This window comes from Rhodnius prolixus, unplaced genomic scaffold (genome assembly GCF_049639745.1).
Source record: "Rhodnius prolixus isolate KJV_2025 unplaced genomic scaffold, Rpr scaffold_1, whole genome shotgun sequence".
In the NCBI taxonomy this organism is placed as follows: domain Eukaryota; kingdom Metazoa; phylum Arthropoda; class Insecta; order Hemiptera; family Reduviidae; genus Rhodnius; species Rhodnius prolixus.
In genome coordinates, this window is record NW_027411581.1 from 62,038,939 (window position 1) to 62,065,020 (window position 26,082).

Genomic DNA, 26,082 nt, shown 5'->3' on the forward strand with positions numbered 1-26,082 from the left:
TACAATGATTTTTAAAAACATTAAAAATAGTTACGTGAAGAATCACCTGAGATAATTACATAAACTTAACCGATCGATAAACAATCCTCTAAAACATTTATTCAGTAAATATCAATTTTTCCTCAGAAAAAAACAACAAAACAAATAGAAAGAAGATTGCAGTCAATTATTCATAATATTCTAACTGCAGACAATATTCAGGTATTCTGTATAATAATTTTTGCTATTGAGCTTTATTGAATTTTATAGCATTTTCGGGACTTCTTCTTAAACAAATTTAACAGTTTGCTCAGCAATATCATTCAGCACTATATACTGATAATATGGAATCCTAATACAAAGAGGTAATACGTCTCGCTTCGAAAATCTAGAAACAAAATAAAGCCTTCTCTGGCCAGTTTTATAATTGTTTCGCCAATTTTCACCGCTTACATATTTAAAGGCTAGATATTCAGTTATTTTCATGTAAGATAAATACTTTATTGAGCACTTTTTGCAATGAATGATTATCAAAGCTATAATTTTAAAGTATCCACAAATAAAAACAATAAATTTCAATTACTAGGATAGGAAATGAGAATTTATTCACTAAATTTGGTGTATTAATAGGACCATTATTGATCTTTTACAGAAAAATGATAATTTATATTTTAGAAGAGATAGATCAGAATTATATATATGTAAACTGGAATTATGAAATCTCATTTTTCAATGAAATTTTTTACACTAAAGTAATTGCCCCCAAAATATAATATTTTAGAGTATTTTCTTCATATATTTATTCCATTTTTGTAAGGCAGCTTTTTGAACACTACGCTTTTTCTATGTAAGTACTTCTCAACTTACTTAAAACTATTGAACAATTTATTTATGTTTATTCTTTTTCAGTTCTACCACAAAAAAGAACCAACTAATAGAATAGCTTTAAATTAGAATAAACTTACTTCCAAATCAGTAGCTAATTTTTTTTCAATCCGTTGTAATAAAATATAATCTATGGTTCATATTTAATTATATTCAGTGAAAAATAACACGATAAGCTACACACTTATGCAAAAATAATGAATAAGTAAACAGTTATTAATTTCCCAGTTGGTATAGACATCTGGTGAGGATTTTGTTAACTATTATTAACATGTAAGTGGAATGTGGTGATAGGTAGAGACATCTGCTGGCAGTTTTGGTAAACTTTTCAAATAATTCTGTTAATACTTTTAAAAAAAAGGGTTGTTTTACTTTGATTTTTGTATTTTAATTTTTTGTTTTTCTTTAACAAATATGTAAATATGTACAATTATAGTGCTCATTTACCTCTACGATTGTGCACAATTCCAACTTTCTAGCTGTATTTTTCAAGGAGATGTAAGGTGATAAAGTTTGAGAGTTTTCCGTTTCCTTCATATTTCGAATTGCTGTATCTCCAGAGCTATTAGTGTTATCCTAGCATAAATTTGTACAATAGTAGTACTCGTTTACCTCTACAATTGTGCACAATTCCAACTTTTTAGCAGTATTTTTAGAGGATATATGAGGTGATAAACTAGCAGACATAAGCATGTCATAAAATTAACGAATAACTAATTTTAGCCGAAGTAAAGAAGATTTTGTATTTTTTTCTTATTTTTGAACCTCTGCTTCCTAACAACTAGCCAACCTAATGGGTATAATGCTATGTTAGAAACAGAAAACAGGGAAATTGTCCCGAACTAACGAAGTATATGTATTTTTCCCTTTTTCTCTGAATCTCTACATCCAAATCTTGCCGTCCTAATGAGTATAATATACGGCTGGCATAAAAATGCTATGTTGAAAACCAAAAACAAGGTAATTCCATTAAGAGTAATGGAGATAATGTATTTTTCTCTTTTTTCTGGATCTGTACATCCCATTGTAGCCAACCTAATGGATATAATACACGATTGACATAAAAATATAATATTAGAAAAGGAATACTAGCAATTTCAGGCCAAAGAAATTGGAAGTTTTCATATTTTTACTCTTTTTTTTCAGAACTTCTAGCCGACCCATGTGTATAATAGTTCGTTGACATAATAATATTATGTTGAAAACAGAAATCTTGGAAATTTCAGCCAAGCTATTGATGTTTTTACATTTTTAACCTCTTTTCTGAGTTTCTACGTTCAAAAGAAGCAGACGTAATGTAAGCAATGTATACATAGCTTAGAAATATAATGTAGGAAACAGAAAATACAAAGACACTGCAGCCTAACTAAGGAAATTTTTAAGGGAAATAACTGAAAACAAGGAAATTCAAGTTAAAATGAAGATTTCGTATTTTCATGATTTTCCATTTTCCTTCTTTTCCCTTAACTTTTGTTCAAAACAGCAGACCAAAAGTATACATACATTCTACTCCTGTCTTTGAAATAGATCGTTGGGACCAGAAAATAAGTAATTTCCATTAAAATTAATGAAGATTGTTCACTTTTCTCCTTTCTCGGTACCTCTTCATACAAAACTAGTCATCTTAACGTGTAATAGCGTACGCCTTGCTTTGAAATAGTTTTTTTGGAAGCAATAAAATAACTAATTTTTAGTAAAACTAATATAGATTTTCTATTTTATTACTTTTTTTTAATCTCTACTTCCAAATCTGGTCGACTTAATTGTGTGCAATGCTTGTCACACACTGGGATGCTGTTATCCAAAGTCGATTTAGACAACAGTTGCTGGTGGAGGGTATTTAGCATTCCCAAAAACCAGAATTTTCTTAGTTTCTTTGTTTTAATTATCTTGGACTGGTAGAAACATTGTGAGGTTTCGTTTAGCACTAGTAAGGAGGGCAAAATTGATGAACCGTTAAAAATAATAATAACAGCACTTTGACAGAGCGGCCCACTTCTATGATCTAAAAGAACCTGTTGACTTCCATAATATAATTCTTCGTCAGATAAAAGAAGTTGATTATTTCCCCACCAGCTCAATCTTACCCACTAATTGATCCTGTCAGCTCTTAGCCAAACCAAGTTAACGTCTGTGAGATGGGGGCTTTGGCCAGTCAGGTTTACTTGGCAAGGAAGATAAAATTGATCTACTTGCGAGTCAGTTCAGAGGATGTCAACTCCTTTCATGTCAATCAATGTCGACCATACCGTCTGGTATAGTTAGTTATGTAGTTGCTTAACTATAGTTTGTGTATTTCAATAAGGTTATTAAACCAAATCGCTGTGTATTAAAATATCTAACTTTATTTTTCAGCCGACTGTTACTGCATAATCTGGAGTGCCCCACTCCACTCACTTTCACTTAATTCATTAATAAAATTTATGATTCGTTTCGCTCTCATAATATCTGGATAGTGTTGATTCACCTGCAGGTTTAGAAGTATTACAAGGTTTATGGTTCTGAATCCCACTAGCTCTACATACACTAATTCACTTTTTTAGTTTCCCTAGAATGTCTATTTTTATTTTCTCACTATTGTCCCTTCTTTCAGCAGTGAGTATTTACTTAAGCTTGTCTCAGAAAGAGTTGGTATTTCTTTTCCGCAGCTAGCAGCTATAAATAACAACTATCTGCCTTTATTTTTTTCGTTTTTGTTTTTTGAATTATGCCACACCTACTTTTTCACTTTGACTCAGTCACTTTTTCGCACTTCATTGGATCTCAAATTGAAATTCCAACAACAAAAAAATGGTGAAAAATGTATTTAACAGATTTTACAGCCACCACCAAATGGTGCTCGTAGTTAATCAAATTTAAAGCCTTCAGATAATTGGGAATTCTCCCAACCCCATCTCACTAAACTTTTGTTTAAAGTGGGTCAGGTCAAAAACTTTGTTAGATTTCAATTTAGATAATTAAAGGCAATCAAAAGTAGACATGTTGCTGTTGTAGTTACTAGCTGATACTTTATATCTTGTTCCTTCATGATTTGTGGCCAAAACTACTTTTTTTTTAAAGTAATGATGTTCAGTTAAAGTAGTTTGCTGCTTTTATTTAATAAACATAGTAAGACTGAAGCAGATTGTTTCTAATTTTAAAAATGGACATTTTTATTGTTTTTTTTAAAAAGTTTTGTGATTTTCTGAAAGTTGAAAGAATGTTTCATAAGTATAGCTGGGAAATTTAATTAAGTGTCTTTATGAAATATGTAAGTAACTATATTTTATTGTACATTTAGTGTATATTATTTTATATTGTCTTCTATTTTATTGTACCTATATTGTATACAATGTATATTTTGTTTTTTTTTTCTTTTGTGCTTTGTATATTTTATGTTCAATAATTGTATGTGTACTTCTGTGGACATATAGAATAAATGGTCCTCTTCTGTGGTTGCTAGAAAGGAGAAAAAAAAGTATAGCTGGGAATAAGGTTTATTTAACAGCTGGTGTACAAAGCAACTTAAATGAGAATTGTTGGTGAATTATTACCTTGATAGATAAACACGCATAATATATGCATTTTTGGCCATTTACTCAGATTGGGAGAGTAAAGTAAAATAAGCTTTGAATAGGCTATGAGTAAAGAATTGCATATTCACAAAGAGATGGGAAATTCCAGATGATGGTTGTGGGAGTTGATCTGTAAAGATGAAATCTCTGCGGAGTCAAAAGTTGAACCTTGGACTGTTAGTCGTGTTCTAAACTTGTGCATTGAATGTGAGTAAAAGTGAACAGGACGCACGTGTGCTCATTTAAGTAGCAGGTGAATCTTTCAAAGCGTTTGCACTGGTCTTGGTAGCATGGATTTGCCAATGGTCTGATGATTTCTAATTAGAACCTGACGGAAGTCGAGTGCCAGAGACTATTTTTAGTTTAGATAGATCGCTAAGTCTAGGAAATAGGACACAGTTTTTCAGTCAAGCTAGTTGGAATTAGACAAGCAGTCTGGTCGTAAAATGGGGGATAGTTATCATCAAGTAATCCAACCGATAATTCTTCTCAATAAAGACTAAGTCGCTTTAACCATCTTGTCAAGAATCTGTAAGTTCTGTTCAGTGTTGTTCCTGCTTAGTTTGCTGGAAGAAGATTCAATTGAAATCCGTTTTTTTGAACCGAATCCTCTTTAAGGACTTGGCTTCACAATGAACAGCCTTTGCTTGACAGGAGAAAGAAACAACTTGCAAGAAAAATCACCAGGCACAGTGTCAACAAAGTAAGGATTGAAGAGTTTACGGAATCTGTAGCAAATTATAATTGTGAAGACTGAGGATTGGAATAGATTATGATTAGGAAGGATTTGCTTGTCTTTAAAGGATTCGTAAAGTGACTGGCAGGTTTGGATAATGGTTAAGGTTTTCTATCGAATAGGATAATGTGCCCTTAGGTCCCTTGGCTTAGGGTTCGCCCCCCACGAAATAATATTTATTTATATTGATGCGCCCAATAATGTAGTAGTACGAGTATAACACCATTAATTAGCTTGTGACTATCCAACATCATGGCTTTTAAAATATTTTAAATAATTTTCAAATACTTAACGGGAGTGGCTAGCCGTATTCAGCCGCAGAATGTGCTCCTGCATGGGGCGGAAAAACCACTAGGGCTAATCCTCCCTAAACCACCATATCCATTAGGCTACAGCGTATCTTTCTAGAAACTCCTGCATTTAAAGAGATTATTTATTAGTTAAACTAAATTAATGCTTTTGAAATTTAATATTACAAATGTACTTCGATAACATACAGTCAACATTAAATTCTTCACCCTGGACATTCTATTTTCCTGTTTTTTTTTTTTTTTTTATCAAAGCATTGGAAAATTGATGCCTACAGTTTTTCTTCAGCGACATTTATTTACACACAAAATAAAAATATAAAAAAGTTTCAAGAAGATTTGACAAGGGGTGTGGTGATGTAGCCGACCACCAGATAGGGTTGGCCGACAATGGGCTAAAAACTGGTGGGGGTAAAGCCGTGCACCCAGTTTACGTGTTGCCGTCGAAGCGTCAACTGGTCCAAGTTGGTGAGTCTGTTTCTAGATACAGAAAACAAAAACATTTATTATTTTTTTGTTCGAAATTTTTTCGAAATAAAAAAAATTTGAATAAAAGCTATGTGATAAACTCAAATTATTTGCATTTTTTTTTAAAAATTATTATTTACAATATTTTAATATTTCTAATAAGATAATTGAGATCTAAAATTGTTTAGGGTTGAGAATAACATTTTCACTAAATTTCATAATAATAAATTTTATTTATTTATTATGAAATCCAGATCAGTGGGGTACAAACTACACCTCTAGATTCAAAACACATCGCCTACCGCCTACTAAATTATAAAATTAATTAAAACACCTGGTTGCTTAGCTACATGTGTTACATCGAACTTAATCGAGTTAGTCTTGAGCTTGGAGATGATCAATCTCTGGCACAAAAATATTTTTTAAATTGTTTTCTATTATCATTTGTTCAAGGATAATAATGACTGCTTCTCAGATTTTTATTTTTTTTTTAATCTTATTTTTCTTAAATTTCCATCTCTTAAGATTTAGATCTTATAAGATTAGGAAAAAAAAAGTCTACTTATCTTCCACTAAATTCTCATCATCCATTTATATCTCCAATAAAGGGACTGATTAAATTTTCATCTGTGCATCAATTGAAGCAAAATGATTTATCTCTGTTCACTCGACTAATTTAATCTTTTGATCTATTTATTAGTATTGCCTGAATTCAATGTTTTAATCGTTCGATTTAAATTCTAGCCTCTCAAAGATAATGTAAGAAAATATAAGATTTGTTTTTCTTTTCATATTTTCCCATTTTCTCCAAAAATTGATTGCATAATTTTGAAAAAGTAATTTAGGTACTTTTTATTTTAATCCAGATTTTAAATGCTTATTACAAATCCAAAATTCTCTTCAGTATTCTGGATTCATTCCATATATAGGACACTCTGGTCTGTGTACAGATGTGGAGGTGGCTGTCAGTGAAGTTGCGCGTACAACCCATAGTAACAGGTTGCCAATGTTTATCTGGAGCAAGTCTGGGATTCTGTGGAATTGTGCGTGCTACGAGAGCATCCTTTTATTGTAATCTAATTTTTTGATTGTATTTTTTCATTGTTTAAACAAAACTTCTTCTTTTTTTTTTTTATCATTTTCTGTAATTTTGATGAAATGCAATAGTGAGTTGGTTATTGCATTTTATTAGTATTCTTGAAATAGATTTTACTAAAGGCTGAATAAATGCCTTGTTTTATTTTATTTATTTAAGTTAACTTATGCTTTTTGTCCTAACTAAACGCACTTTTAAGGACTTTTACAGAGCTGTGAAAGCATTAAGGATAAGCATCACATATATTTATGTTTTAAGTTTTATCAAAAACAGAAGGAATTTTTAAAAAATATATATTTTGTAGCTTCTTTATACTGGAAAGAATGAGCTATAATGAATTTAGAAATAAAGTTTGCAATCGAATAGAATGCAAACGTTTCACTTTCTTAGATCTAAATTACATACTGTTGTTATCGGTCACAGTATGTTTTCCTAATTTCTAAACGGGTTTCGGATTTTCATCTGTCATCATGTCAAATTTAAAGGACAAAAAAAGTCTCAGAATAGCTTGCAAGTTTGTTTCGAATTAATTTTGAAAAAAAAAACAACACAAACTTAGGAGGAGATGTCAATTTTTGGGAACTGAATGATTCAGGGAAATATTGTTTAGAGGTCAATTAATGATTCTTTGTGATTGTGTATTTTTGTATGGCAGTGGCACATCTTCTTCGGTTGGCTGTTGAAAGAATGCTTAACTCAGAATTATTTAGTATTCCACTTTGGGGAGTGGTTAGCTCTGTATGCTCCCCACTCTGGTAATTCTCTAGTGACGGAATGATCAAGAGATTCATCTTCCTCTGACATTTTACCTTCAAATATCCAAGAGCGAATAGTACGGTGAATCCATCTTCTCTGGCATTAAGATCTTGTAATTAAATGGTCGAGTACTCCAAAGGGAACTGGGATTTTAGTGTTTGGATCCAGTACAAGGTTCTCTGAACATAGAGAAACTTCTCTAGCATCTTCCAAGCGGAAATTCATGCTATAGGAAGGTGTGTTTAGTTTACTTTCTACGGAAATTATCCAGGATTAGGACATTGCCATCCTTTCTTTGCCAGGTTGCCATTGAAGCGCCGTGTTGTGCTATCAGCTCGAAGATGTTTTAGTAAAATGCCTTGTCATATTCAATGAGTTTGGCTGATAAAATCAAAAGTTATCTTATTCTAGGTACCGGATTATATTGGCGTAGAAGGAAACGATATGGAAAGGTGCGCAAACACCTTTCATGGTTATTAAACTTATTTTGGAGAAGTTCAGCGATCTGGTCCAGATTTGGGGCTAGCGAATATCTGCTTTGGCTAATATAATCGGAAAAGAACACTAGGTGCTTCGGGCTGAGTAAAAATAGGTTTTGCACCCTGATAAGTTTTCTGAAGGGAGGACACATGAAGGATCTGGATATGGTTACGTGATGGCAGATTCTGTAAGAAGATGGAGGAAACTCTAATACATCTCCGGATTGACTTTGATGCCATTATCCAGACAACTAGGGAGTAACCAGGTGCTGCAGGAGAATATATGCTCCTTCACAGATTCCCTGGAGGGGCTGTTGCAAGTGGCCTTAATAGAAGATTATGATAAAAGCTCAGACTCAAGACTATGATCAGATAATCACTCTTGGTATTTGAAACAATGTTTCCGTTTAAAATTTCTGATCACTAGAAATGCGACATTCTTTTCTGATCTTCGCAATTTAGAAAGTTCAGCGTTTGAATTAAAATTTTATTAACAGAGATTTCATGAAAGTTAATATATTTTTGTGAATACCTGGCGATAACATTGCGTTCCGAAAGTCTGTCAAGAGCAAAACGACCTGTGTTGAAAACAGCGCGGAATGAAAACCTAAAAAATATTCATTTTGTTGACAAATAGGCTACGATGCGGTTACAGTTATTTGTACCCTTCGGCCAACCTATCAGAACTGTTTATGTTTCTGTCAGTTGGCAGAATTTCCACCTATGTTAGCCGTCACAGTTTGTATAAAATCTCCTCCAGAGTCACTCTAAAGTAATACCTGAATTTTTTTTTGACATTTCATTTTCCTGTAAAGTAAAATTTTCTAATAACAAGACTTCCTTTTAGTTCTATGTAAAATTGAACCTTTCTTCAAAAGGAATATTTTATTAAAGTTACGTTCACTTCAAGTTCATAAAGTTTAAGTGGCAGATACTTGCAGATGTACACACTTAACAGAAAACTCTAGCTGGAGCTGTAGAAGATAAGCTCTGACAAGAGCAGACGTAGACTGCCTATAGAGCTCCTCATAATGTACTTTCTGATAAAACTCGTTAACGGAAATATTACACGTTCTTAATTCTTAAAACTGTAGTAAAGGAAGTAACAAAGAAATTGTAAATTGAAAAGTAACAAATAATATTCTAATGATTTATAATTTTAAAAAAGTTAGATTTTTAACGTGAAACACACGCATACTTTCCAAAAACCACAATTTAATTCAATCCATAATCTTTAGAAACTGAGAAATTTGTTCAGTAAAATAGAACATCCACCCAAACGACTGCCTTTGAAATTTCCTAAGGGAAGAGGCCGCTTATTCAACTTAAAATAGCGAAGCTCTTTCTTTTTAATTATATATTGCTTTGCAGCTGTACACTTTACATCAAGCATATTAGTATCCAGAATAAAATGCCTTGAGTGAAAATGAAATGACTTACCACACCTAGTGGTATCACTTCATGGCGTTGGAATTAGTGAAGATGATCAAGAGGCCACTGGTGCTTCAGTCGTCTAAAAGGCATAGGTTAGGTTTGAAAACTGTTGTACAAGAGGATTGTCATGATACGATGAGTTGTGGAAATCTTTGATAGCTGAATTTTATCAGATTGGGAAAGAAGGGAATGAATAGATTAGTTAATAATGAATAGATTATTAAGTAAGGTTTTTATTGGAGCCGCAATAAGGAGCATTAGTGATTTTTCGGAGAATTTTGGGTTGTAGGGATTGGTAAAAGTTGGTGTACTTTAGCGGAACCCCTCACTTCTAATCCGTACGTCCATATATAAGGTGCAGCAAATTTTTGTACACAGTAAGTTATTTTATTTTTTTTGTGAGTGATGTAAGTTTAGATCGTTTTTCTAATAGTTTTGATAGTACATACGCGAAATCGTCTGCTAGTCGCCATTCTTTTCAGTTCGGTGTGAGAATTCCGTATTAGTCGTTTGTCTATGCGTAACAGGTAGCGTACTCCATCAGAAGGAAGTAATGTGTTGTAGAAGTAAATCCAGGACAACTAGAGTGCCCGAGATTATTTTTTCGTTTGACTATATTTTGTTCATTCACCTTCAATTTCCATTTAGCGCACCAATTTCCTAAAAAGAACAGATGTTCTTGAACGTGTCTGGAGGCCGAGATTGGTTCAGGATGAGAAGAGAGGTTAGCAGTATCATCATGTCGAAGTTATTGTTCCAGTATGCAAAGGAAGATCAGCAGTGTATATTGTACATAAAATAGGTCTCAAAATACTTCCCTGTGCAACTTCTGCTTTCATGGGAAAGTAGAAAGAAAAGAATGATCCTCGAGAGACTTGGCAAAACCGGTCTCTGAGGTATGACTTAAGGATGGGGTACGTAGAGGGAAGCTATTAGTCTCTCTGTCACAGTACTGCTTTGGCAAGCTATTCCTGCAAAAATGTTCCAAATCAAAGTTGTATAGATCAATGTAAGTGCCATAAGTACAAGTAGTTAAATAAAACAACGTAGGAGTTGTTTTTAAAACCGATTCACTTTCGTATTTGGTTGATTATGGCCGAAAATATTAATTATGGCAACTAAAATATCACATATTAACTTTCCAATTTATAAAAACTCCTTTTTAGAGCTCAGGTTATTTAAAAGCGGATATAATACCAAAAATCTGCACGATTACAGTATACTTTAAAGTAAAAATGTAACTGAATGCTAAACCCTATGAAGGTGATGAACTAATCTAAGCCCTTTGAGTTAATTCTACGCTTGGTTTGTCTGGGACCCGCTCAAAACCACGCCAACTGCTGCCATGGAAACTCTGTAGTGCATTCCAGCCGCTCTGTTCTATTTAGTCAGTCCATCATCTAGCGTCAGATGATTTCGCAATCACAAGATTTCCTTCTGTCAAAGTGGCAAAGATATTTGTTTTTGATTATTCATTAGAGCGTTAACGGGTTGCTCACAATAAAGCAGGAAGGTTCTTCGTTGAAATATAGGTGATACCTATTTCAAATGAATTATTAATACGAGATGTAGTACGAGGTGTGACTGTTAAATAACGAGACTATTGCTGTAAAAAATTTTATTTTAAATTTATACATTGTGGGGTTCAACCAAACGCTCCAATCTTCAAAGGATTCAATCTCTACAATCTAAAATTCTTCGAACTATTGTAAACGCTCCTTTTTATGTCTCCAACTTGACTATACACACTGACCTTAACATTCCTTTTGTCACACAAGTCGCTAAAACAAGATACCGAAAACTCCACTTCAACCTGCAATCTCATATAAATCCTCTAGCTAAAAATCTTTCTTCTAGAACTCTTCCTGACAACCCGACAAAACGCCTTAAGAGACAGTGGCCTCGTGATCTCCTCTCAAGTGAAGAGAGCGACTAATAGCCTGTTTTGGAGTGTTACCTGGGTAACTTCTCCACTCGTATTCTTCTGTTATTTGTTGTTACCCTGTTATCACTGTTACTTATAGCGCTAACGCGCTGATTGTAGCAAAAAAAAAAAAAAAAAAAAATTATACATATTTAGTTATTATCACCTTCAATATACACCCCTCCCCTAACCCTACAACGCTCCATGCGAATTTACCATCGTTCAGAAACAGTGCTGTAAGTCTTTTTCTGTCAGCTCCTCTGCATGACGCGTGCCGCTTTTTCTTTCATAGCTTCAACGAACTGAAATCGTGTTCCTTTTAATGCACATTTGACTTAAGCGAACACACAAAAGTCACATGGGGCCAGGTCAGGCGAATAAGGCGGATGGCCTAAAACTGGGCAGATGTTGTACTTGGCTAGAAACGTCTTGAGACAGACAATGCAGTGTGAGCCGGCGCGTTATCTTGATGGAGAACCCATGACTTGTTCTTCCATCAATTGGGTCATTTTTTCCTTACTCTTTCACGGAGTTGAGCAAGCATCTCACGGTAGTAATGTTGATTAATTATACCCAGGCGGTCGTCATCTCCGACGTCTTCTCGGCCATCTTGAAAACGCTTGAACCACTCAAAAACTCGCGCATGTGATCGCCATAAACTTCTTTTAATAAAAGATCAAGTTTCAGTAGCGGTTTTACCCAAGTTTTGATGTGAAATTTCACGACAATTCGTTGCTCTACTACATGTGTAGTATCATGTTTTGCGGCAAAACGAAACTAACACCTCTTACCCAAACGACGACGGTTCCGGTCAGACAGATTTCTCTACAAGCACGTGAGACGCTGCAATCGAAAGAGAAGGCTTTACGTTGCACAGATGTCGGTCGATAGGATTTGACGCATGCATAGTTCTTCTGTATCAGTATCGTTATTTAATTGCCAAACCTCGTATATTTGCTAGTTATTAAGAAAGAAATTTCAAGAAAATTGTTCGGGTTATTTTCGAGAAAAACCAAAATGAAAACTCGATTAATTGAATTGCCACCAGTGATTGTTTACAAGTTTATTATCGCGTCGCGATGTAGCGCATAAACGAAATATCAACGGCCCGCTCCTTCTCTCAGAAAAAGACCAATTTTAGGAAAAAACACTTTTTCGAATTTAGAGAACTTCAAATTGTTAAAAAAAAGAAAAAGTTACTACGTAAGCAAAGTAGATTCAATCATAAAAGGTTAGGCAGTATCAATCTACAATTCTATCTAATCACCGATCGTCGCCACCCATAAAAAGTGGTATAAACTTGTTACGTTTAGTTTATAAAAATATATATTAAATTGAGTGAAACCTTCACTAGATTTTTAAGGAAGTGACGCAACAAGTACTTGGAACAGTACGTTGGCTTGAGGCCAAATAAAACCACGTATACATTGGCTGAACTCGTGAAGTGGCTACTTAGTAAAGGCGACCTAAATAGGGCTAATATGGTTGCACTATTTATCCACACACATATAGGAGCGCAGGTACGTATCCACCAGATAGTCCTTAATTGAAAATCTAACCCTTAATACCTTGGTCATGACTTAACCCATTTACACTAAGTAAGCAAAGGCTAAGTAAAATAGGAAGTGGGGGGAAAGCACTAGCTAGGGTGCTGAAAGCATCTCAGTTTTCCCAGAGGGTAGGGGAAATGGCTTTTTCCAAGCAAAGAGGATGCGTAATAGCCACATATTTGATTTTGCATTCATTTTACAAATGAACATCTCCGACAAAGGATTATCAAACAATGAGAAGCACAAATTAATCATGTTTGTTTTTGGATGCTTAACAATCATTGCTGCCAACATATCTGTGTAAATAATATTCTGTGCCCAAAGTATGTAAGCTGTCATTTACAAAATTATTTCATCCAACACCTGTAATTGAACTCTTTTAATTGAATTGAATTGCAATTATCTCTTTTGTTTTGTTTTTAAATTGTTTTAACCATTTTTATTTTTTCCATTTAACTGGTTTTTCATTATATTTGAGATCGCTTCTGTGTTTTGCGCTCGTGTTGTTTTTAATTTCCTTTTAGTACTAATTAAAGTCAGAATTACGTACTGACCGGAAATACATGTTTTCAGATTACCTGAGAATGGAAAATTCAATTTATGATCATGGTATGCGCTTGTACAGCTGAGCTCAAAACTACGATAATAGAAGGAAATTACATCACTTTGATTACTATTTCATTTTCTAGCAACTAAAGCCTTTTACACAGTAGTACACTTTGCTGAATTTTCCAGTTTACATTAGTAGTAGTAATCGCCTATTTTTTCAGGCGGGGCTTAACGTCCAACTACAATTTACTAGGTGTCGTGGACGGAGGCGAATAGCAAACGTACTTTACTATTTCTCATTTAACCATTAAATAAAATCCAAGGCCTAAAGACCGAGAATCGAACCCAGTTACCCACAATGCACATTAGCTTTGCAGGTCTTAACCCGCTCGGCTACCGTGGCGCCTCCCAGTTTTCATTATTATTTTTTCTATTTTTCATTAAAGTTAATTAAAATCCTAAGCTATTTTTAGGGCAATACAGTAGGAAGTAAGTGGTTAGTTTATTGAGGAGCGGCTCCCTGTTCTTTACAGGGTCAAGGGTTTTTAACCCACTAATCAATTTGTGACAGGATATCCACTGGCATTGTAAAGCTGACATACATGGAGTCTTTCAACTTCTTTCTGACCCAGTCTGCCAAGAGATTCTAGATAAAGCAGCCCTAATCTGTGAAGAAAAGAGGCTTAGTTGGAATAAAAATAAAAAGCCTACTTGACAGCATAGATCAAGTAGAAGAAGCCTTGTTTTTTGTTTTTGTTTTACTAGGGTTTCCTTCCAGTTGTTGGTTTCCTATTGTTTCCTTTGCTGACCCTGAAAGTACCCAGGACCGCAGGTGGAAATGGAAGAATCGCAACAGCTGCCAGGTCTTTGATATTTGGTCGAGTTCATGTCTTCACACAATGAAAGATGGCCTGATGATGACCTCTCCCATATTTTGGCCCAAAATTAGGTGTAAAGCCCCCCCCAGATTAAAAACCTGTCCCCTCTCTAAATACTTGATCCCACTATCCCACTTTATGATGCACCAAAATGTAGAAACTTAAGCAAGGAGGGAATAACTAATACTTCCTGCCACTGGAGCGGCAAACATTCCATCTAACTTCCCATGTACAGTCAGTTCTGTCACTTATAAAAGATGACGGATTAAGCTAGTTGCTAAAAATTCCAAATTTTAAGACAAAACCGGAAGTGAAATCTTATTTTTCCACCAGCGATTTTCTCCAAGGCGATTTCTTAAAACCTCTGGCGATTACTGCTCATATAAAAGAAGCCTGCAACTTTTGTTTTTTATTTAAGGGAAGGGAAAACTATTCTAGAAAATAGAAATTTTGTAGCCCTTCCGGGAAGGGATTAGGGAAGGCTTATTTGCTTTAACGTGCCATATCGTTGAGTTTGTACGGCTTTACTACCTGTTTTGCAATTGCCGGAATTAAATATGTGGTTAAAATCTCGAGGTAATATCAAATCACTTGATTGGAAGTAAACAGATTTTAGTTTTACGCAATCAAATAAGGTCTACCCAGATTAAGTCTTCTCGCTTTTGGAATCCTTTTACTGAAAATTAATTTTTAAAAGGAGTGGTTCCTAGTCTAAATTCCACCCGCAGAGGTTCTTCTGGCAGATGATGAACCTACATTAAAGCCAATTACAATTTGAGTAAAAATACCGAGTTTAAAGTAAATTTTTAGAATTGTAGAAAGAGAAATACATTCTCTACTCTCAGGAAGGTTGGTCGTTATGTCCATTGGATGTTTTATTTGAATTATGGTCCTAGAAATAGTTTTATTCTTAGTTACGTCTTTTTTTTTTTTTTTGACAACCTGCTATATATATCGATGACTGCTGTGGTCCAGAGATGCTGGGGAGTAGAAATTCCTGGAATACTCTATGAAAGTAATAATCCACTATATCGAATACAGATGGGAAGACACCAGGATGGAGAAGGAAATATTCTATTATTAGAGGTTTAAGGAACAGCCAGAACTTTCAAATATAACTACCTTCCCGGTATGAGGGAATGACACGTTCTGTCGACTCCCTTCAAGTGCACACCCCTTTGGGGAAAACAATTCCTCCTTTACAAATGGCAAATGAAATCCCACCATAATTGAACTTTACACGTGGTAAATGAGCTTTCCATAACTGAAGAAGCCTTTTGTTAAAACTTAACCTTTACAAATTTACACACATTTAATTTTAAATTAGAATGAAAGCTTTCACAACCAGTTTTAATTCTCGTTAATGTTACACATCTTTACATTCAAAAGAAATGATATTATGGTGAGAAGTCTACCTTTACTTGTCATTGCCGCTGATAAGGGCACATATTCAAGGAAAGTAAAAAGGCAAAAAAACCTGATTGGTTTCACTTTTTTTTTAAATAGCGCTACGGGACAAGGAGACCCTTGACTTCCTCGACAACTTCCTTCCAAACCTCTCTGTCTTGCGCGCCTTGACTCGCCATCTCCTAATACCTAGTTTGCGGACATCCTCCAACCATCTCCAACTCCTCAATCTTCTACCACCTGGGTGACCATCCACGGCTTTCTTGGGCATTCTCTCTTTTCCCATTCTTTCTACATGCCCAATCCACCTCAGTCTCACTGGCTTTTACCATACCCACTATATCTGGTTCACGGTATACAGCTCCCTCAGTTCTGAGTTTGATCTCATTTTCCATGGCGTCACCACTTCTCACGGGACTATTTACTTTTCTTAAAACTTTTCTTTCCCAGGTAATTAATCTTTTCTCCTGCACTTTCGCTAAAACCCAGGTTTCTGTTGCACAAGTCTTATTACAGTTTTGTATAAATATTTATTCTTGATTTCTCTCAAAACCGTCTTGCTTTTTAAAAACATTGTGAAGTGCTGCACATAGCACCCATTTCCTGCCATCAACCTTGCTCCAATCACCTGAGACACTTCATTTTTTTGCAGTGAATATTGTACCTAGATATTTAAACTGGTCCTTGCTCTTGAAAGTGTATCCACCTACAGTTAAGTAGAGCGTTTTGCCTATTTCGTCTTCTACTGGAGACTACATATTCCGTTTTATCGAAATTAATCTCCAGTCCCAATTCGGCTGCTCTCGCTTTTAGTTCTTGAAATGCGCTACATAAGACATTCTGGTTTCTTCCAATCCAAGGCCACATCGTGGGAGTGGTTTCACTTAGTGTTGGAATAATATTTGTTTTAAATTCATTTTTTAATGAAAAAAGTGCATGTTCAATTCTGTAACATATTACATAACGCTTTATTACATGGTTACACTAAAAAAGAAGAAAGATAACCAAAAAATAACCTTCAATATTTAATTTCAGCCCAAAACAAAATGAATAACCTTTTTAGTGAGAAATCAGCGGGAAAAAAAAGTCGGATAAAGTTTGTAAACAAAAAAGATGGAAAAGTTTTTCCCTCATCAAATGATATAACTAAGTAAACGAAGAAGGAAAAAAAGCTTCCACTTTACTTCTATATATTTTCAAAGGAATTTATTTTTTTCCACCTTCATAATAATTACTAACAACTACTACAAAAAAAAGAAAAGCAAAACTTTGTTGCAACCTTTTGTTAGGCTATGTCTTTGTTTTATATGTATATACGAGTAATAAATAAAATAATAATAGAGAGTCTAGCACACACAATTTTGTGTACACGCTAACAAAATGAAAACTTCATTACACAAAAGGAAGGAAACAATTACCACAACATATACTACCCAGGCTAGTGAAGAAGTAAGTGATCAAGGTGCTCTTGGCCCTGAAGGGTTAGTACTTTATGAAGTATTAGAGGTACGTATATAGTAGAGTGAGTGACATTTAGAAGTACAATTTTTATGGGCCCATCATGCTAGTGGCCTAACTTTTTATTACCCTGTGTGTTTGGGGCTCGGCTCATATGGGCCCGGCTTTAGTTACTTCCATTACTGCTTTATAAAGTGTAAAAATGTTGCACCATTTCTTCAGCCCAAGAGAGGGCGCTTCAATTAACTTGGTCAATATCTTAAGAAACAAAATAATATATGTAAACAAATTGTTGGTAAATGTTTGGTGGGGAGGTGCCCCATTTTCTCCAATTTAAATGTATTACTCTCACAGATATTAGAACATCTGGTGTTGTAAATAATTCCTATTTCTTTTTTCAGACGGAATTAATGTCTAACTAAATTACTTCTCTTGGTTGGAGGCGGAAGCCCCAGTTTCCTCTAACAAATACAAACATAAATTGATAAGCGTAGCATAAAAAGAATAAAAAATAAAGGTGCCATGTCTTAATTAATTTATTTTTCTTCCTAAGTAATGGAATCTTGGTAATTTTTCAAATTCGACAGTTTTTAGGAAACCAGAATCCAAAAAAAATAGTGGTTTCTTAAACACCAATCCTACCAACGTTCTAACTGGGAAACAGTATACAAATTGAAACTAACAACCTTAACAACGACATCAAGCGGTACCTATACAAACTAGTTTGTCTAGGACCACTCATGGCGAACCTTTTGAGCTCGGTGTGTCAAAATTTTGAAAAATCGAAACATAATTTTCGTGGCGTGTCCACACATCACAAAAGTAAAGACTTAAAAAAAAAAAATAGAAATATTTATAATTTTTTAAAGTTAATTATTTGTTTAATGCCATTGAAAATACAAAAACCAAAATTATGAAATCAATGATTTACATTTAGAGACTTGTTTTACATATTTCATTGACACTTAACATAGAAAATCAAGTAATATATAATTGAACAATTCAGAATTAAACTATTAATTATTATTAACGTAAGTAATAATATTATTATTAATAACCAACTCTGGCCGTTATAAGAGACAAATATTTGAATTATGAAATTTTTTTTATCTTTGAAGATGCGTTTCACCAAAAATGAGCTCGGCTGACAAGCGTGTCACAGGTTCGCCATCACTGGTCTAGACTATGATAGTAAATACCTATATTGACCAGAACGGGAGAAAAATCCAAGACAGTTACAAAAAAAAAACACATCCGCCCGAACAAACTTCTAACTTACGCAAACCTTATCAAACGCAGTCACCAACTGGACAGTATCAACAACACAATGACTCTGTTAAATACAGGAAAAAAGGAAAACTTAAAGGACATCTTAGAAATATACAAACAGAAATCCATTCACCAAAACATTAAGAAAGACCAAATTAACTATAACTCTGATACACTCTTTAAAGTCATTCCCTACCAAACATACCGACACAGCTGAGCAAACCTCACGAACAAAAAGCATGAATATAACAAGCGTGTAGCATGTTCTCTACTATTCAAAGTGTTCTATTTAAGTTTCGTATTTATTTACGCAGTATTTTGTTAAACGATTAGAATCACATGTTCATCAATATTCAATTTAACAACAATTATTTCCCAGCACAAATGGAACTAGGTACGATTCAGTTTTTCCTGCTTATGTTCTTTTTTTTATAAATGCTGAAATAAAATTCAAGAATCGTACTAGGTAATGTTTTAGAATTGTATAATGGAAGTGGTGAGAAGTGTAATTTTTGTTAGGATGATCTCTATTTAGTTAAAGATGGCACTTTATTGACACATACGAGAAGTGAATCTCTAACCACTTCTTTCTGCCAAACTTTTATCAAAATCGGGCTAAGATTTACAGAGTTATTAGCATTAATAGTCTTAGAGGAGGCCTTATTAATTCACTGTTAAAGATGCTCATCGTCGAAACCTCTAAAATTGCAAATCTACATAAAATTTTTGAATCATCAAATGACACTTCATTCTTAAAAATTGGTTAACGATTGCAATAATTCCCGTTACTAGGTGTAAGAGCGGGATGGTACTTTAATGTTTCTTTAGGGGAACCCTAAACCCATCATCATCATCATCCAGCAAAGTTTTATCAATATATGTATATATCCTTAACAAAAACTTACAGTTTTAAAAGTTAAGTATAAGGGTTGATTAAACGCCAAAAGGTACACAAATCAGCAGTTCCCAACATTTCATTAATACTTCATTGATATAATTTAAGTAATTTTACTGCATTAACTTTTCCTTCACATTTTTTAGAATTTATTAGATGTCACAGACCCTTATGCTGGCCATTTTCGTCTACAAAATATTTACTCAAGTAGCACACCATTTAACTTAGATTGACTGTAATATCTATTTATCTATAATAATCAAACTATTAATCACAGGTGAAAAAGAAAACGTTATAAAAAATATAAAAAAAATAAGAGGCTAAAAAATTCATAAACTTTTTTTACATCAATGATTTTATGCATTTATTTTTATTTTTAAATAAAAATCATTGGTTTAAGTTCATTCTTCGATTAAAGTAATTGTTATTTTATGTTGTAGTCAAACGTTTGTAATAATAAGTAATAAATAATCTGGCTTTATCGCAAATAATATAGTTTTCTTCAATTACATTCTCAATCTAGGTGTTCTTCCCACAATGTTATATATATGTAATATAAAATAAAGAAAATAAAGATATGCATATTTTTAGGACAGCTAATTATTCCAGTATTTTACCATAAGTAAAATTAGGGGGACTAAATTAAATTACAATTGAGAAATGAGTAAATATTGTTGAATAATCTACTTGTTATTAAATGTATGTTATTTGTGCTCACGAATATTTCGGTAAGACGAATTTAAGACTGAAATATTGTTTTGAATCCTCCGTGATTGAAATTTAAAAAGTGGCCGACTCTAACTTTGTTTTTTTCTACTTTAACATGCATGTATATGTGACTACTCAGAATAATTCATCACTCATTTTATCATAATTATAATAAAAAAATATTATGAATGAACTGGCCAGCATAAGGGTCTGTGACATCTAATAAATTCTAAAAAATGTGAAGGAAAAGTTAATGCAGTAAAATTACTTAAATTATATCAATGAAGTATTAATGAAATGTTGGGAACTGCTGATTTGTGTACCTTTTGGCGTTTAATCAACCCTTATACTTAACTTTTAAAACTGTAAGTTTTTGTTAAGGAGATTTTTGTACCTTTTGGATAGATTTTCCTTTTTGTCTATTTGCAAAGTTACGTCTGCTTTACAGATTTTTTAAAATTTGGAATAAGCTATTCTATCATTATAACCTGATAAGGTGTTAAATCGGAACCGTAACTACCACTGGAGAGATCTTTTTAAAGAATGATTATAGTTGCGGTCCCCAAACCATCCTCAATAACCATTTTTTTGAGAAAGCGTTTTGAATAAAATAGGAAGGTATTTGTACGTAAATAGCAAAATTAAACTGCGATTTCAGTACTTCCTTTTAAGAGGAGCAAGAAAAATAAACTGCGATTACAGTACTTCTCCCTAAAAGGCAAAGATTTTGAATCGAACGACAATTCATTGATGTAAATCGGTTCACTCATTGATAATTTTAACGATTGCAGTACTTCCTCTTAGTAGGTGTAAGAGCATGATGGCACTTCACAGCCACGTAGAGGAGCTTTAACCACTTATTTGAGCTAAATTTTATCAAAATCGGACTAAGCTTTGTAGAAATATTGGTAATAATAGTTTTAGAAAGGGCCTTATTTGGGTGGGGCGAACTCCCCTCCTTATGAGGCATAGCGTCGAGACTTTTAAAGTACAAATCTGTACAAAATTTCGATTCGAATGACACTTCATTCATGAAAATCGGTTCACGTGTCGATAATTTGAAACGATTGCTATACTTCCCCTTAACAAGTGTAAGAGCAGATCGTCGCTTTATTGTTAGGTAGGGGAGCCCTAACCCTATCATCCTACCAAATTTTATCAAAATCGGGCCAAGATTTACAGAGTAATTAATGATAATAATTTTGGAGGGGGCCTTACATAAAGGGGGCTAACTCCTCTCCCATTCGATGTACAGGGCCGAGACCCCCAAAAGGCACATCTACATAAAATTCCGAATCGAATGACACCTCATTCATGAAAATCGGTTCACGCGTTTAGGCGCTACGTTGTTTACAAAAAAGGTAACAAGAACAACAAGAAGAAGAAGAAGAAGAAGAAGAACAAGAACATTTTTTGAAAAAGCCGTTTTTGCTCATTTTCGGCAACTTTTTTCTCAAAACCTATTAGATCTGGGTGGTTGCAAAAAAATACAGTCATAAAGGAGGATTTGCCCTATATTATAAAGAAAATTTGGGAATTTTATCTTTTATGGAAAAATAGAAAAAAATTGTCAAAGTTGGGTGTTTTTCAACTTTACACTTTTTCGTGCAGTTTTTGATGGTCAACCCTTATACAACTGTCCTACCGGACAGTTTTAATAAAAAATACTTCTCCAATTTTATAAATTCAATTTACTTTACAAATTTATTGTTCAAAATAATAATGGTTAAGAAAATTAACAATTTCTCCTTTTAACCGTCCTCTTTGAATTACATTTACATAGAATTACATTTCGCTGAGTCTACAAAATGGAAATTAATCTGCCTTAGGTCACTTTTTTTTTTTTAATTTCTTTTTACATTAAGTTTAGATTTATACAGTTCTTCAGTTTATTTTACAGAATCTTGCAGATTTTCGTGAATAATTTTTCATTGGTACAGAATTTAGAAAAATAATTCAAACTGTTCTATAAGAACGTAGAACTTATACCATAAGATCTTAAAATAAAGTCCATGAATAGCATTGTATCTAACTAGAGGATTGCGTTGGTAGAAGAAAGTTTGCTTTCTTAGCGAAGTTCTAAGTTACATCTAAGAAAAATAGAAAGTTAACTTTGGTATCAGCAACCGGAGTTGGTTGAAGCAGAAATGTTGTTAGGTCATATTTCGCTCTAGAACAAAAATAACCTTGAGCACGGATTGGAGGATAGTATACACTTCACCTAGAAAAGACCTAGAAGAAATATTAGGAGGCTTACCTAATTAATAATAAGGAGAAATACCCTAAACTGGAGGGTTTACCAAAGATGCCTAGAAACTCCAAGCTTTTCTGCAGGGCCCAATACATTGCCTAGGCATAGAGAAAATTGGTACTAATACTAATAGTGGTTGAAGAGCTTCCTTCACTGTATACAAACACAGAACACTGGCCAAGTTGAAGACTAAAAAGGACTTATTTAATTAAAAAAAAAATTAGATGCTAACGATCTCCAGATTGCCAGTGCCAATTTCCATTGTGCTAAGAAATAAGCAGCAGGCTGCAAATCGACGCTTGCTTTTAAAGAAACACTCTAGAAATGGTTTAGTGAATTCCATTTATATTTCAATTGACCTCGAACAACAAGGACATTTTGTAATAAAGAAGATTGGGTTGCTGTAACAGATCTTGGGCCCAATTGGTATAAGCGATAAGGTTTAGAAAAAAACAAACATTTTCCCTAAACGATAGTTGGAATAATAAAGATATTTATTTAAATAAGAAGTAATTTTGAAAATTGTAACATATACTTACCACACACATATCTTTTCTCTGTGATGGGTTTTTGATGATGTGCATACTAATAGCACCATCTAAAACATCTATCAACTTACACAGTAGATAATCTGTAATGTGTGTAGTTTTATTTCGCAGATAAATTACCTTTTGTAATGTTAACAAAAAATATATAAAAGGATGAACATTATAAAGTGAAATATACATTTTTTTTTCAATTGTGATTATTTTTGTTTACATTCTCTTTCTTGCCGAAAAAGTAAGATAATACAATAAGGGAATACCATTCATGTATGCATATAATTTTATATAGACAAATGTGTTACATTGTATATGTTGGTGTTTTTATGTTTTCAAAACTCAAAAATCGTTTTAAGTCGAAACTAAATATAACTGTTGGCGCGCGAAGGCGAGCGGAAGCGCGAGAGTTTTAGAGAGGGTTAATCTCTAGTGCCCTTAGTGCGAAAGCCCCACCACCTCGACAAGGTTGGACACCAATTGGGGTCAAGGCCGGGAAGGGCCAGGGCCATAAAGAGGGCAAACAAAAGACACCGAGACAACCCCTGCAGATGAAGATGGTGTAAAATGATGCTGAAAAGAAGTGTAATGTAAAGGATACAGGAAGGCGTGTTGTTGCTCCTTCTTTTTGCCGATGAACGAGATGCACTGTAGCCTGGAAAGAAGAGAAATGAAAACACAATGAAGGTTACAAGATGCGAGGCTACAGAAGTTTGGCGGGAACCAAAACGCGGGAAAAGCATGGCGGCAAATTCAAAAAGAGGGGGCGCCAAGAACCAATGAGTTTGACTGAACAATAACTGAAAACTTTCCTTTGTCAATACCAATGCAGCGAACGTTTTTTTTCTTTATTAATATTATTAAATTCAATTTTATTAAAGTATAAATTTTCAAGAAAAATGCATTAATCGAAGAAGAAAGACTGAGTATTTCCCCTACTGGTGAAGTCTTCGAGTCCGGGGAACAATATTTTGTTAAAGGAAAAAAAAAAAAGATTTTAGAATTACTACAGCTTAGTTTGTAATATAATGCTTCTATTTTAATATAAAATAATTTAATTTTAATTTTACAAAATTTCAATTAAAATAGACATAGTTGTAGGGTGGAAAAACTATGAATGTAACATTGTAGAGGTTTTCATAATCCGGGAAGATAATTTTCACGGACGAGTGGACAGATAAACCACTAAAATAGGTGTATTTTACAAACTATCAGGGCGTCACTGATTTTCTTGAACATTTATTATTTCGTAAAATTTTATCATTATATCAGCGACCATGTCAAATTTGCGATCTAGAACTTGCACCGCCCCCTCCCAAAAAATGTTTTGTTTGCCCTTTTTGAAGTTATACACGTTCTTATAAGTAATATTTTGATGCTTTGCAATATACTGAGCTAGCCAAATAAAAACCATTAATTTGTTGCATTATAAGAGCCTCCTCCAAAGTCTGAGTTAACCTCAGCCATCTTCTGCAAAGTAACCTTACAAGAAGGTTATAATATCTGTAATGTTTGGTAATTAAAATTAACCAATATCAATCAAGTAATAACCAATTACCAGGTTAACAGTAATGATATTCAATTAAGGTGAAGATTCCTGCTGCTATACAAGTGAACTGTTCATCACATTCCAATAGAAAGCCTGGAATACAATAGTGAGTATTGCTGCTGCTGCTGTTGCTGTTGTACAAAATTGGATGTTGCTAATAAACGGGGGCCAAAATAACCATTTAGATAATTATACTAAAAGCTGTGTGGTTAATTCAACATCTGTTTTAACTGTAAATATTTGGGCAACCCAATTATTAGGTAGACCTTCATTAGTGTGTAGTAAAGTTTAATGAAGTTTGGAAGATAAACAAGCAAACAAAGAAAAAGAAGTTCCGAGTGAATGCGGTTTAAAGAAACTAGTTTTGGAATATTTAATGTCGGCAGTCCGTCCCTCATCGCTGGTTACATTTTCAGTTCACAAAATTTCCCTTTAATTGTCATCAAATGAAAAAAACCATTGAGCATTTTATGTTTTAGCAAAGTACAGAATGTTTTTCATGAACTTAAACATTAGTTAAATATCATCACTACAAAAGGCAAAAAAGATTATTGCCAATTTAAGTAATAATTTCTGGGGGGCCTATGCTCCTTAAATAAATTATATATTTTCTTTGTATTTTTTGCAATAATCTTTTTTCTTTTTGAATTAATGAATCAATGACTGAAAAAAAGGAAGAACTATCATCACTACTGTTGCACATCAACAATAACAATCGTGATGTATGCTACAGCTCGTTATTTTTAACGTCAATAAAAACTATTGAAGAACGCCATCACTTTGCTGACTAGTTGATTGTGCCGCACTCAAGTTAAAAAGCAAAATTATCACAACCAAGAACATGCTAGGCTTGTAGAAGTTTTAGACAGCTTCTCTTTTGTTGATTTGACAATATGGATCATCCAACCCCACGCGGTTATTAAGACCCACAATAGGGTGCATGAACCTAGTGTGGAGTTTGAATAAAGGAACCGCTATTGAATTGCCTAAAGTGCGAGGACAGTATTATTAATTAATTTAGGTACTTGGACAGTTTGATCTAGTTCAATCCACAAAATTGTTCAAGAACAACGTTCGAGAATTGGATGGAGTACGGGGCTACCTACCTGAAGAGTACACAAGGGCGCGTGAGAGTGCGGAATCTATTTTTAGTTCACATGAATCTAGTTCTAGACAATGAGAGTATAACAATTCACAAACAAACCAATGTTATTTCTAGGTTGCAGTCAACATCTACGTACGATAGGATAGAATGTAGTTTTGAAAGACTTCGCGGATATAAGCGGGACTTGTCATGTCGTGCAGATAGTGCCGTCTAGCGGAATAACTGAAGGAAGACGCGTCACTATACCGGTATATGGGTGTGTTTGCTATCTAAATTAAGTTTACAGAGGTTATGTGGTTCAAAAT

At 33.8% G+C, this 26,082-nt stretch overlaps 1 protein-coding gene and 1 long non-coding RNA gene across 7 annotated transcripts in view; one reads left to right on the top strand and one right to left on the bottom strand.

The window, feature by feature from the left end:
* Positions 1–50: 50 nt before the first annotated feature.
* The window catches only part of LOC141446048 (GTP-binding protein Di-Ras2), a 207,990-nt gene continuing 181,958 nt past the window's right edge, over positions 51–26,082 (top strand). The window contains exons 1-4 of one of the 6 annotated variants that reach the window (XM_074112407.1): positions 51–201; positions 632–826; positions 2,011–2,161; positions 5,718–5,930. The gene's annotated coding sequence lies outside the window, so the exon portion shown is untranslated. Of the gene's footprint in view, positions 202–631; positions 827–2,010; positions 2,162–4,238; positions 5,931–6,901; positions 7,002–26,082 lie in introns of those variants that run through there. The other 5 variants (XM_074112406.1, XM_074112410.1, XM_074112414.1 and 2 more) reach the window with 5 other exon arrangements.
* On the bottom strand, positions 15,933–24,871 carry LOC141446050 (uncharacterized). Its single transcript, XR_012453459.1, has 4 exons — positions 24,682–24,871; positions 23,725–23,778; positions 23,124–23,252; positions 15,933–16,949 (listed from the first exon to the last, which is right to left on the bottom strand). It is a non-coding gene; the product is annotated as an uncharacterized lncRNA (long non-coding RNA).